Here is a 13,502-nt window from a genome sequence, read left to right as displayed (position 1 = left end):
CTACTCCATATAACCATATAACAATTACAGCACGGAAACAGGCCATCTCGGCCCTACAAGTCCGTGCCGAACATTTTTTTTTCCCCTTAGTCCCACCTGCCTGCACTCATACCATAACCCTCCATTCCCTTCTCATCCATATGCCTATCCACTTTATTTTTAAATGATACCAATGAACCTGCCTCCACCACTTCCACTGGAAGCTCATTCCACACCGCTACCACTCTCTGAGTAAAGAAGTTCCCCCTCATATTACCCCTAAACTTCTGTCCCTTAATTCTGAAGTCATGTCCTCTTGTTTGCATCTTCCCTATTCTCAAAGGGAAAAGCTTGTCCACATCAACTGTCTATCCCTCTCATCATTTTAAAGACCTCTATCAAGTCCCCCCTTAACCTTCTGCGCTCCAGAGAATAAAGACCTAACTTATTCAAGCTATCTCTGTAACTTAGTTGTTGAAACCCAGGCAACATTCTAGTAAATCTCCTCTGTGCTCTCTCTATTTTGTTGACATCCTTCCTATAATTGGGCGACCAAAATTGTACACACCATACTCCAGATTTGGTCTCACCAATGCCTTGTACAATTTTAACATTACATCCCAGCTTCTATACTCAATGCTCTGATTTATAAAGGCTAGCATACCAAAAGCTTTCTTTACCACCCTATCTATATGAGATTCCACCTTCAAGGAAACTATGCACGGTTATACCCAGATCCCTCTGTTCAACTGCATTCTTCAATTCCCTACCATTTACCATGTACTCCGCCATTCAATCATGCTGATCGATCTCTCCCTCCAACGATCTCTCCCTCCAAACCCCATTCTCCTGCCTTCTCCCCATAGCCTCTGACACCAGTACTAATCAAGAATCTACAGTAGGTTACACAAAAAAGCTGGAGAAACTCAGCGGGTGCAGCAGCATCTATGGAGCGAAGGAGATAGGCAACGTTTCGGGCCGAAACCCTTCTTCAGACTGATCGGGGGCGGGGGTGGGTGGGGACAAGAAAGGGAAAAGGAGGAGTAGCCCGAAGGCTGGGGGATGGGAGGAGACAGCAGGGGGGCTAAGGAAGGGGAGGAGACAGCAAGGACTAACAAAATTGGGAGAATTCGATGTTCATGCCCCCGGGGTGCAGACTCCCCAAACGGAATATGAGGTGCTGTTCCTCCAATTTCCGGTGCTGCTCGCTGTGGGCATGGAGGAGACCCAGGACAGAGAGGTCGGAGGCGGAGTGGGAGGGGGAGTTGAAGTGCTGAGCCACCGGGAGGTCAGCTTGGTTATTGCGGACCGAACGTAGGTGTTCGGCGAAACGATCGCCCAACCTCCGCTTGGTCTCACCGATATAGATCTGCTGACATCTAGAGCAGCGGTATCTACAGTATCTATCTCTGCCTTTAAAATATCCACTGACTTGGCCTCTACAGCCTTCTGTGACAAAGAATTCCATAGAATCACCTCCCTCTGATTACAGAAATTCCTCTTTATCTCCTTCCTAAAAGAATGTCCTAAAAGAAGCGTTGGTGTGCTTTCTTGGTCATTACTTCAATATGGGTGGTCCAGGAGAAGTTGTTGGTGATATGCACTCTTAGGAATTTGAAGTTTTCAACCATCTCTACTGCGGCATCATCAATGCAAACTGGGGTATGTGTACCGATTCGCTTACTGAAATCGATCACTATCTCCTTTGTCTTGCTGACATTGAGAGATGTTATCTTAGGATGTTATTCCGAGGATTCCTAGAACGATAAAAAAAAAAAGTCATATTTTCAGACATAGGTGAGGTGCAGCAAAACTGGAAGATAGATACTATCACATCTTTATTTAAGAATTGCAGCAGGGATAAGCCATGGAATGACAGGCTAAGTGGAAAGGTTTTTGGAAGGGATTCTGAGAAACAAGATTTAATTACATTTGGAAAGGAAAGGAGTGCTTAAGAATACTTTGTATCGCTTTATGCATGGGAAATCATATCTGATGAATCCAAACAGATAAGATATATTAAACATAAATAAATAAGGTCATTAGATAGAGCAAAATGGAAGGTACAGAGTGCAGAATATAGGTCTCAGCATTGTAATGCATCCGTTCTGTAGACAAAGCCCAGTGTCCACAATTGGGTAGAAGTGAATCGGTCAGGGCGCCTTGTTTATGAAAGGACCACTGTCAAATGCATAACAGCAGAGGTGAAGACGTCGTTCCTGATGGTGGTGCGCGCTTTCAAGCTTCTGTGCCTTCTGCCAGATGGGAGATACAGGCCAAACATTGGGAAATTGGGTAGATAGGACATCTTCCTCAGCATGACGAGTTGGGGAGAGCGGCCAGTCTGCGTGCTGTTTCACTACATGACTATGTGCGTTTCACCAACTACTAAGCCAAGGAAATTCCTAAAAAATATTCGTGGACTGTCTTCATAGTTTAAGCTACTAAATTCTGGGTACTGAATACTGAATACTGAATCTCAGGCTATTGGATCGGCCAAAATACCAAAAAGCGAGTTTTCAGATAGTGATAATTTAATGATGTCCAACAAAATAATTTAAAGGAAAATAGCAACCATATTTACTGAACACATTGGTTGGTATTACACCAAGATTTGTGGAATCTCTCGAGAAGGAGCAAAGCCAAACTGAATGAAGAAGAGTCCAAGGAAGAAGAAACATCTTAGCCGCTGACCTTCGAGAGACAACGGTCAAAAGATGAAAGATCGTCAGCAATATAATTTAACGATGATAATGTCGGACGTTCAATATTTCATCTAAATCTCTTATGTCTCCACAAGATCATCAAGCAGATGGGTCAGTGTTCCTTTCAAAGAATGTCGGCCATGCAGTATAATGTGGATAAATGTGAGGTTATCCACCTTGGCGGCAAAAACAGGTAAGTAGACTATTATCTAAATGGTGGCCGATTAGGAAAAGAGGAGATGTAACGAGACCTGGGTGTCATGGTACACCAGTCATTGAAAGTAGGCATGCAGGTGCAGCAGGCAGTGAAGAAAGCAAATGGTATGTTAGCATTCATAGCAAAAGGATTTGAGTATAGGAGCAGGGAGGTTCTACTGCAGTTGTACAGGGTATTGGTGAGACCACACCTGGGGTATTGTGTACAGTTTTGTTCTCCAAATCTGAGGAAAGACATTCTTGCCATAGAGGGAGTACAGAGAAAGTTCACCAGACTGATTCCTATGATGTCAGGACTTTCATATGAAGAAAGACCGGATAGACTCGGCTTGTACTCGCTAGAATTTAGAAGATTGAGGGGGGAATCTTATAGAAACTTACAAAATTCTTAAGGGGTTGGACAGGCTAGATGCAGGAAGATTGTTCGCGATGTTGGGGAAGTCCAGGACAAGGGGTCACAGTTTAAGGATAAAGGGGAAATCCTTTAGGACCAAGATGAGAAAAACATTTTTCACAGAGAGTGGTGAATCTCTGGAACTCTCTGCCACAGAAGGTAGTTGAGGCCAGTTCATTGGCTATATTTAAGAAGGGGGTTAGATGTGACCCTTGTGGCTAAAGGGATCCTTTAGGTATGGAGAGAAAGCAGGTACGGGATACTGAGTTGGATGATCAGCCATGATCATATTGAATGGCGGTGCAGGCTCGAAGGGCCGAATGGCCTACTCCTGCACCTGTTTTCTATGTTCAAAGCTAACAGATCAATGTGAACTGATCCGGGAGTGGTAACGGATCAAAGTTTCTGAGCGCGCCATGGGGAGGGAAGGCGGAGATAAAACGGACCAATACATTTCTACGGTGGCAGTGGAGACTGGTGTCACGTCGCAAATAGTTTAACGACTAATCGTTCGTCTATCGGACATATTAGGGTTACTTCTGAACACTAGGAAGGGGATTTGACTTTGGAGCCGAGGTGGATTTTCACTGCGGGTGTCATTCGCAGTGAGTACATTGCATGCTAGCACGAGTAATGTGTATTTTATAACCCGTTTACTGTGGGAAATAAGTTAAGATAAAAAAAAAGATCACACTGTTTTGTGTAAGTTTAGTTTGTGACACTACTTACCGCAGAAGCAAAAGCCGATATAATTTCAAGCCGACCAGGCGAGACGAGTGGCAGGACTTTCTGTTTTAAATATAACTGTGTGTCAAATGATGCTTGTAAGACCATTTAATATTCCTGCAAATAATTGTCGTGGAGCTCACTTCAAAGTCCATTCACCAGCCCGAACCGGTTTCCATCAAATCCCTGCCTCTCTGCAATATTGACATATTTAAACTATGTTTCAGCTTCCCCGGCGTGTTTGGACCTAGAGCAGATCCCGCATCTACCCAGTTTGTCCGGCCAGGGGGTCGGATCGGCGCACTCGGGTTGCAAGTTCCCTTCCCTAGAATCAGAACAAAAACGAAAGCGGGTGCTGGATATCTTCAACAAAATAAAATTCATTGCCGGGAATATTCAGCAGGTCAAGCCGCATCTGCGGGATGAGAAACAGTAACAAAGTATTGGGGAATGTTCTCAGAATATTAGCTCTGCCCCTCTGATCACAGAGGTGCCGCGAATATATCCGCGTTCCGGGCATGTTTTGTTTGTTGCAATCGCTATGTGAGCATTGCCGAAATGTTGCTCCGGGTAAGGTAATATTACATCTCTGCAGCCTTCATTGGAAAATTAGTCTCAAAAAGGCATTTAGTAGTTCAGCGGCCAGGCTGAGTATTTTGAGAAGGTGGATAATGTCCTCAAGAGCAGGGCCGGTCCTAGTCCGATTGGACCGATTTTTCCAAATTGGGCCCCGCGCTCAAGGGGGTCTAAATAAAGATTAAAATAAAAATATTTGCCATACGGATTTTTTTACAAAACGAACATGGATAACAATAAAGAAGGGTTTAGTCTGAAGAAGGGTTTCGGCCCGAAACGTCACATATTTCCTTCGCTCCATAGATGCTGCTGCACCCGCTGAGTTTCTCCAGCATTTTTGTGTACCTTGGGGGTTGTGTTAACTCGTTCGGTGCCGGTACAACAGCTGACCAGGTTGGATGTTTGAGTCTGTGTTAACATTGGTGTCGGAGTTAATGTCTGGGCCGGGGTACGGGTGGGATTTAACTCTGTCTGTCTGTCTGTGTGTGTGTGTCTGTGACTGTGTCTGTGTATGTCTCTGTGTTTCTGTGTCTCTGTGGCTGTGTGTGTGTGTCTCTATCTGCGTGTCTCTATCTGCGTGTGTGTGTGTGTCTCTCTATGCGTGTGTGTCTGTGTGTGTCTATCTGCGTGTGTGTGTGTGTCTCTATCTGCGTGTGTCTCTATCTGCGTGTGTGTGTGTCTATCTGCGTGTGTGTCTGTGTGGGGGGGGGGGGGGAGCCGTGGAGAGACAGAGGGGGGATTTTCAGATGCAAACCACACGTTTTAAGTTACACGATTACTGTCAATACGAGCAGCTCACGGAGCAGAGTCAGAATGAGAAACACTGCTCGGCTCACACACACACACACACACACACGTGGAATGATCTGTAGATATAAACGTGGCTGGGGTAGAGGAATGGGGGGGGGGAGAGGAGAGAGAGAATTTGAGAGAGAAGAGAGAGGAAGGGAGAGAGAGAGAGAGAGAGAGAGAGAGAGAGAGAAAGAGAGAGAGAAAGGGGGGGAGAGAGAAGGGAGAGAGAGAGAGAAAGAGAGAGTGGGAAAGAGATAGAGGGAGAGAGAGAGAGAAAGGGGGAGATAGAGAGATTTCTCCCTTCTGCCTCACCACTGTTGGCTGCCCTTTGTGAGATGATTGGAGACCAAAACCAGTTACCCTTTAGATCTCCCTCTCACTACCTCCCTCTCCCTCCTTCTTTGGGACCCCCCCCTGTCATTGCGCAGTCTATCTGACTCCCTGCAAATTCTCCCCCCGCCCCTCTATGGAGCGAAGGAAATATGCAACGTTTCGGGTCTAAACCCTTCTTCAGACCCGGCCCGAAACGTTGGCTATTTCCTTCGCTCCATAGATGCTGCCTCAAGCCCTGTCCCACTGTGCGAGTTCACCCAAGAGCTCTCCCGAGTTTAAAATCTCTGTGTAGCATCTCTGTCCCTATCTTCAAATTCCCACTTTGAAATAACATACAATTTTCGACTTAAAAAAATTGTAGCAGGATCGCGATTAGTCGATTCCCACGCATTTTCAATCGTCGCTCGATACAGTGTAATTTTCACACCTGGTTGATGTAGTTTTTTTTAAATATACAGTACATTACAATAAATAGTTTCAAGCATATCCAGTACTAAACGCACAAACATTAAGGTGGTTACTGATGTTACAAACTGTTATAAATGAATATAATTTCAAAGTGAAATAGGAGATTTCCGTGGAAAGAATATTTAACCAGAATATGGTGAGGTCGCTGCAAAATGCTCACTTAAAACAATACGCCGTCAACTCAGGATTGTTTCTTAGCCCTCTGACAGGTGTTTCAATCTCACCTCACAGCTCGCTGTTAATCGATTCATAGCTATCAATTTTCATTCCTGGTCCGTATCGAATTTCTCCAAATGCAAACGCTTCAAGTTACGCTTCTTGTGTGGTGGTAAGGGGGGAATGTTAGGATAAAATACAATATATTTGCATTTATATAGCGAACCTGCTGCGAAATTTTTAAGTCGTAAGTTGTATTTTATTTCAAAGTGTGAATTGGAAGATAAGGGCAGAGATGTTACACAGAGATTTTGATAGGAAGGAAACATTACAGCAGCTGAGTAAAAGATCGGTCAAATGAAGATCGGGCGAGGGGGATTGGCGGTCGGGGAAACATATCTATAGCGTGGGACTTGCCTAAATGAGTACTGAGATGGATTATCATTCCACACCAAATTTCTTATACAATAATACCTTTTATACAATTATCACAATAGCTTGTTGGATATGGATCAACGGACTCTGTATGGTACATACTGGTAAATTAGTAAAACAAATGTTCTTTAAGTTCTGTTGTTTCTGGGATGGGGGTGACTGATAACAAATAACCCACATTCTGTATTTTGTCATAATGTGGCTAAAACAATGGCATATTTCGTGATATTTATTGAGATAGAAAGATACAACGGATTTGGGCAAGATTACCTTGCAACTGTCTGATAGATATTGTGAAATCTAACTGTCTGATAGATATTGTGAAATGGAACTCAGAAATTATGGGAGGATTACATAAAACTACAATTCAAAGGTAATGAATATACAGAGTATTCTTATTTCCATCATGAACATACAATAGTGATATAGGACACCAGGTCCTGAAAAAGCTACTTATCTTAACTACTAAACCAGGTTCGCTTCTTAATAAACAGACACCACACAAACTGTTTGGTAGACCAGTTCAAAACTTTACTTAACATCGGCCGATGGAAGGGAGCGAGAATTCCAGTCAAGTGACCAACACAGACACTTGACTGTGCTCAGCCACCTTCTCTGAACAACAGAATTACATTGCCTTAAATAGGGTTTTTTTTGTCCCCTTAGCACATTCCACAGACATTAATCATGTCAGAGGTACAGGAAAAGGTTTCCACAGATTGCATCACATCAAAGGCCTTTTGTTTACATGGTACAAGATATACTAAAAACATTGGCCATTTGCTTTATTGCCTCTTGCTTCAAAGATGTGACCAACTATGTCTCTCTTCCTCTATCACCTCCTCCCCCATAAACATAGGCCATTTTATCTCCACTTCCCTGGTTCTTCTTTGTCACTTGGTCCCTCATAAACATAGGCCATCTGCTTTATTGCCTCTTGCTTTCAAAGATATCTCTCTAGCTGCCTGTCACTTGGGAGACAATGTTATAGGATTTATTATCTCACACACCGCAACCTTAGGCAAGCCTAATTTGACACTAAATATAAGCTGTAAGCTAGCCCAGAAACCAATTTAATATCTTCTTATATTTTTAACTAAAATTCGGCTTCATCAGTCCTACTACGGCAAACTCACGAGCTACTACGGTATGACTACGTGTTAAAAACTATCAAATTTTTACATCCTGAGTATTTATTACTCGTGGACATTTTTCAACGTTGAAAAATCTTCACGAGTTACCACGTTTCCCAAGTACCTGCCATTAGCGCTAAGAAATGGCATGTTGGCCTTTATAACAAGAGGAATCGAACATAGGAGCAAAGAGGTCCTTCTGCAGTTGTACAGAGTTCTAGTGAGACCGCACCTGGAGTATTGTGTGCAGTTTTGGTCCCCTAATTTGAGGAAGGACATTCTTGTTATTGAGGGAGTGCAGCGTAGGTTTACAAGGTTAATTCAGGGATGGCGGGGCTGTCATATGCTGAGAGAATGGAGCGGCTGGGCTTGTACACTCTGGAGTTTAGAACGATGAGAGGGGATCTCATTGAAACATATAAGATTGTTAAGGGCTTGGACACGCTAGAGGCAGGAAACATGTTCCCGATGTTGGGTGAGTCCAGAACCAGGGGCCACAGTTTAAGAATAAGGAGTAAGCCATTTAGGACGGAGACGAGGAAACACTTTTTCTCAGAGAGTGGCGAGTCTGTGGAATGCTCTGCCTCAGAGGGCAGTGGAGGCAGGTTCACTGGATTCTTTCAAGAGAGAGCTAGACAGGGCTTTTAAAAATAGCGGAGTCAGGGGATATGGGGTGAAGGCAGGAATGGGGTACTGATTGGGGATGATCAGCCATGATCACGTTGAATGTATGTGATATGAAAGTGAATTAGGTGTCAAATTAAACTTATTTTTATGCTTTATCTGATGGGATAAATTGCAGACTTGATTTTTAAAATTTCAAAATTTGGTAACATTGCTAGAAAATGTACCTGCATCTTGGAGGCCGAAGGTTAGGTTATTAGCAAAGAAACATCAAGAACGATGTTGCTGTACTGAGATATAGCCAAGTCTATCCTTCATTGCTAGCAGCCGATGGGAAGCGGATGTATAAGGACAGCGCTGCTGGAAGGGGGGGGGGGGGGGGGAGTTCCTTTCAGAGTGTGTGGGTAGTCTGGCCAGGGGTAAAGTTGCGGGGAGGGCAGGACGGTTGAGATGGAGGGGGTCGGCCGGGGATCATCCAGCTCAAGAGCGGGTCAGTGGGCGGTAGAGCTTACTCCATATGTCAGGGCGAGTGACCTCAATTGATCCCTTGTTCGCGCTGACACAGGAGTAAGCTCCATCGCCCGCTGTGATGTTATCAATCATCCGCTGACCCGCTCCGCTCTATGATCTTTGCTCTTGAGCTGGTCCCCTCACCGTTCAGACGGAGAGCACTGCCAGAGGCGAGCGGGCCGGCAGAAGGCGCTGAGATGGCAGTCGGTTCCGCTGTCCGGTGATGGAAGCTGCTCGTAGCCACGCGAGCTGCTTCCCTCCCCGGCCACAATGCGGTGGCTCCGCACCCGGAGCGCCGCGGCAGCGGTGAGTGAGTGTTAAAGGGCTTTCTCACGGTGGGACCTGAAGCAAGACTTAACAAGAGTTTAACATCGTGGGAACCTTCTGCGATAGCAGTACAGCATTCGTGGACCACCGAGGACCTCCGTGGCGCTAACGGCAGATAGTCGTGTAACTTTGTAAGGTCGGGAGAAAATTCAAACATTTTTGAATTTCTCCAAGAGTGACTTGAGCAGCGTTGCAACATTGTATGAATGCAGATGCCAGTGCGATATCCGTGCGATATCCGTAATGACTCTTGCGGGTACCGTGGGAACTCCTGCGAACGGTAAACCCGGAAGCTTGACAGAAGGGACAGAAGGTGAGTAAAAAAGGTGGTCTCAATATCGCCAATGGACCATGTGTCCATCGAGGAAGTCCCACCTAATTGTCATTGTTTGAGAATCTTTTTCACAGTAAAAAGACTTGCAGAGATGCCTCTCAGAAAAGTGCAAAGAAAGGGGTCAAAGAAAGTCAGAAAGTTTTTAGCCATGCAGGTAAATGAGGAGGAAACTCAGCAAGAGAGACAGGTGGAGAGGCAAGAGGAGATGCCAGAGATTCCACTGCCTGTGGGCTCCTTGGAGCAGGGAGAGGGTGATCAAGGTGGATTTGAGATTGCCTCCCCAGTAGCTGTTGTCTCCCCAATATCCTCAGCAGACGATAACATAAAGGTAAGATGGCAGAAGGTAAGGTCATATAACTTCAACAGGGAACAAGAGGGGAAACTGGTGGAGTGGTACCAATGCAATGAGATTCTCTATGACAAATCCAGAGAGGATTATAGAAATAGGGAGAGAAAGCGCAACCTGCTGGAGACGAAGGCTACGGAGTATCCCCGGTGCTCATGTGAGTAACTATAACAATATATTAGTTTATGTACAGGAGAACAATTTAATGTTATCCATGATTTAAAAACATACAATGCTACAGATGTAAAAGTGCTGTTTTTGCAGTTACCTTTAATTTATCTTATAAGTCTGTCTGTTCCCTGCAGCTGCAATGTAAAAGTAGTGACAGACAGACAGACAATGAAAATAACAACCAACCTGTACTCGAACCAACTTTGTATAGGCCTGTCTGCAAATGAGCCAATTCTACGAACGGAGGATATTTATATAGTGTGTGAAAAAAAGTGACATCATTTGTGCCACGTGATTAACTACACTACAGTCCACGATGGTCATTCACGATTAACGGGAAAGATCGGGAGACGGATAAGTCACACGCACAAATGACAGAATTGCCGAGTACCGTGGGAACTCTTTATCTACCCCCCCTTAAATCGTGCAGAACTCGTGCTGGACCACGACCACTTCACTCTGGTGACATCTTGCGTCAGGTCGCACCGTGAGAACCGACCATAACTGGCATGAACCCGACCCCCTCCTTCTCAACGCTCCCGCAACTTTATCCCTGGCTAGATTCCCCAAACGCTGTGAAAGGAACACTCCCCCGAATTGTCATGTTACTTACGACACGTGACTCATTTATAATTATTTATTTATATTTCTACGAAAAACTTTCCCATTTGGGCCCCGCACCTCCTAAGGCCGCCCCTGCTCAAGAGATGCTTGCCTGAACCACTGAGTTACTCCAGCACTTTGTCTCCGATTCTTTTTCTCTGTGTCAGGAACTGATCATTCACCTGACGCTATGGACAGAAATTTGTATTGTCTATTATAATATTTTTGTTGTTCCTGGTGTCATGCTTTTACTTCTGTAGCAGTCTGCATGGCTTAAATATCCATTAGCTCAAGAATTGACAATTTAACTGGAATGAGCATCTGAGGCTTGCTTGTATGTGTACTGAACCTTATGCACTTGTTCTTCTTCTTTCGTGTGGCGTGCACAGCCTAAAGTTGTAGGACAACTTGTTCTATTTGATGTTCTGTTTGTGCACATCGAGTTTATTGCATTAGTTGAAACAGGGCGGACCACGTGAAGGTTGCAATCTTCCACCACTATGCACTAGTTTACACTCTTTAAATAATTTAAATAGTTTAAATAGTTTTCTTAAATATAATTGTCTGCAAACTACACTGGAAGATTGTATGGTGAAAAGTATGCCACCTTTTCCGGAGTAGAGTCACGGGTAGAAAGAGTGGCGAGAAAAGGTTTAGCAGCTTGCCATCAAGAGTGATGGCATTGAGTACAAGAATTGGGACATCATATTACAATTGTACAAGACATTGATGAGACTACACTTTTTTGTAATTGTCTGCATTTCCAATTGCTGAGCTATATTCAAAACGTCATTAAACTGGAAAGGGTGCAGAAAACCCCCGCCAGGACTGCCAGTTAACCGGACAGGCTGCATAAACTGGGCTCTTTTCCCTGGAATGAAAGAGGCTGAGCAGTGACCTTATAGAGCTATATAAAACCATGAGGGTCATACATTCTGTGAATGGTCATGGTTTTTTCCACAAGGTGGTAGAGTCTGAAGCCTATGAGCTTTGATTTAAGGTGAGGGGAAAGATTTAAAGGGCAGCACAGTGGTGCAGCAGTAGAGTTGTTGCCTTCCAGCGCCAGAGAGTCAGGTTCATTCCTGACTACAGGTGCGGTTTGTGTTGAGTTTGTACATTCTTCCTGTGACTGCATGGTTTCCCCGGGTGCACTGGTTTCCTCCCACATTCCAAAGGCATGCAGGTTTGGAGGTTAATTTGTTTCTGTAAAATGTCCATAGTGTGTAGGACAGTGCAAGTGTATGGGGTGATTGTTGGTCAGCGCAGACTTGGTGGGCCGAAGGGCCTGTTTCCACACTGTCTCTAAAGTCTAAAGTAAAGTATAAAGTCTAAAGGGATCTGAGGGAAACATTTTCATACAGAGGGTAGCGAGCATGTGGAACAATCTATTATAAGAAAACATTTTTGTTGCTTCTGTTGTCATGCATTTACTTCTGTAGCAGTCTGCATAACTAAATATCTAAAATTGTATAAAATAACTGTGCTAACCGTAGATAAAGAATTGACCATTTAACTGGAATTAGTGTTAGGGGCTTGTATACATAGTGGGTAGAAATGGTAGTGGGTACAATTTTACTTCGGAGTCACGTGAGTGACTACGTGAAGAACCCACCCAGCGCGCAGGCGCGGCATTACGTCAGCAGTGCAACAGCGGCAGCAGCTGGAGCCAGGCTCTCCAGCTGCAGCATAAAGACAAGACCTCAGGTAAGTGCCCTTTTTGTTACAGAGTCGCTCCAGAGAGAATCATGGCCTCTCGCAAGCGACCAGCCAGGAGGACTGCCTGCCCAACTCCACCCGAGGACGGGTCCATAGCGGGACGGCAGCCTCTCGCAGCGGAGGAGCCTTTTCAACGCTCCCGCTCACCCGACACCGAGCCGCCCCCAGTGCTGCAGATTTCAACGCCCCGCACAGGGAGGAAGGCGACACATAAAACCGACCGGCCGGTGTCCTCCGATGAATCGGAGGAACAGGAACTCTCTCCCCCACCGAAAAGGGGAGACGCTCGGATCAGCTGCATGAGGCAGCTCCTAGAGCGAATGATAAACGAGGAGATGCGGCATCTCCCAGGAGGACGGGCTTTGGCCTCCTCCTCTCCACACCCCTTCTGTACCCTCTATGTTCGAGGGCAGTAAGGGAGGCCAGGACTGGGCTGGCCTATCCCAAGGGCAGGCGGAGGATACCATCAGCATGCCGGGCGTGCCGGAAGAAGAGCTACTGGGTGTAGTGGGCCGATATGCAGCGCCCCCAACAACTGGGATGGTGTTGCCACCCAGAATGGCGGCCACCATAAAACAGGCTGTCCAACAACCCGTTGCAGGACAAGGCTGTCCAGCAGGCCCTTGACAATTACATAGCGCCAGAAAATTGCGAGGCGCTGAGGGTCAAAACGGTCAATGGGCAGATCTGGAACCAGCTGGGGCAGCAAATCAGGGCTCAGGAAGTCAAAATGCAGCGGAGTCCTGAAGCTCCACTCAGCAGCCGTCACCGCCTTTGCTCGGTCCGTTGGGGATGAAGACCTGACCATACCCCCAGCAGGATGCCCTCGCACTGATGTGCAGCACCACCTATGAGCTAAATAGCCTACGGCGGGACAACATCAGGCCTGCCCTCAACCCAACATATGCCGGCCTCTGTAAAGCTCCATCGCCCGAACGACAGGCACTGCTATTTGGTA

At 45.6% G+C, this 13,502-nt stretch overlaps 1 protein-coding gene across 1 annotated transcript in view; it reads left to right on the top strand.

Annotated features, from left to right (window-relative positions):
• The first annotated feature begins 2,917 nt into the window (after nucleotides 1–2,917).
• The window catches only part of LOC129697344 (amine sulfotransferase-like), a 66,567-nt gene continuing 55,982 nt past the window's right edge, over nucleotides 2,918–13,502 (top strand). The window contains exon 1 of the mRNA XM_055635795.1: nucleotides 2,918–3,899. The gene's annotated coding sequence lies outside the window, so the exon portion shown is untranslated. The remainder of the gene's footprint in view (nucleotides 3,900–13,502) is intronic.

The sequence above is a fragment of the Leucoraja erinacea genome, chromosome 5 (genome assembly GCF_028641065.1).
Source record: "Leucoraja erinacea ecotype New England chromosome 5, Leri_hhj_1, whole genome shotgun sequence".
NCBI classification, from domain to species: domain Eukaryota; kingdom Metazoa; phylum Chordata; class Chondrichthyes; order Rajiformes; family Rajidae; genus Leucoraja; species Leucoraja erinaceus.
Note: the sequence above shows the minus strand (reverse complement) of the source record. Positions and strands in the feature narration are given on the sequence as shown.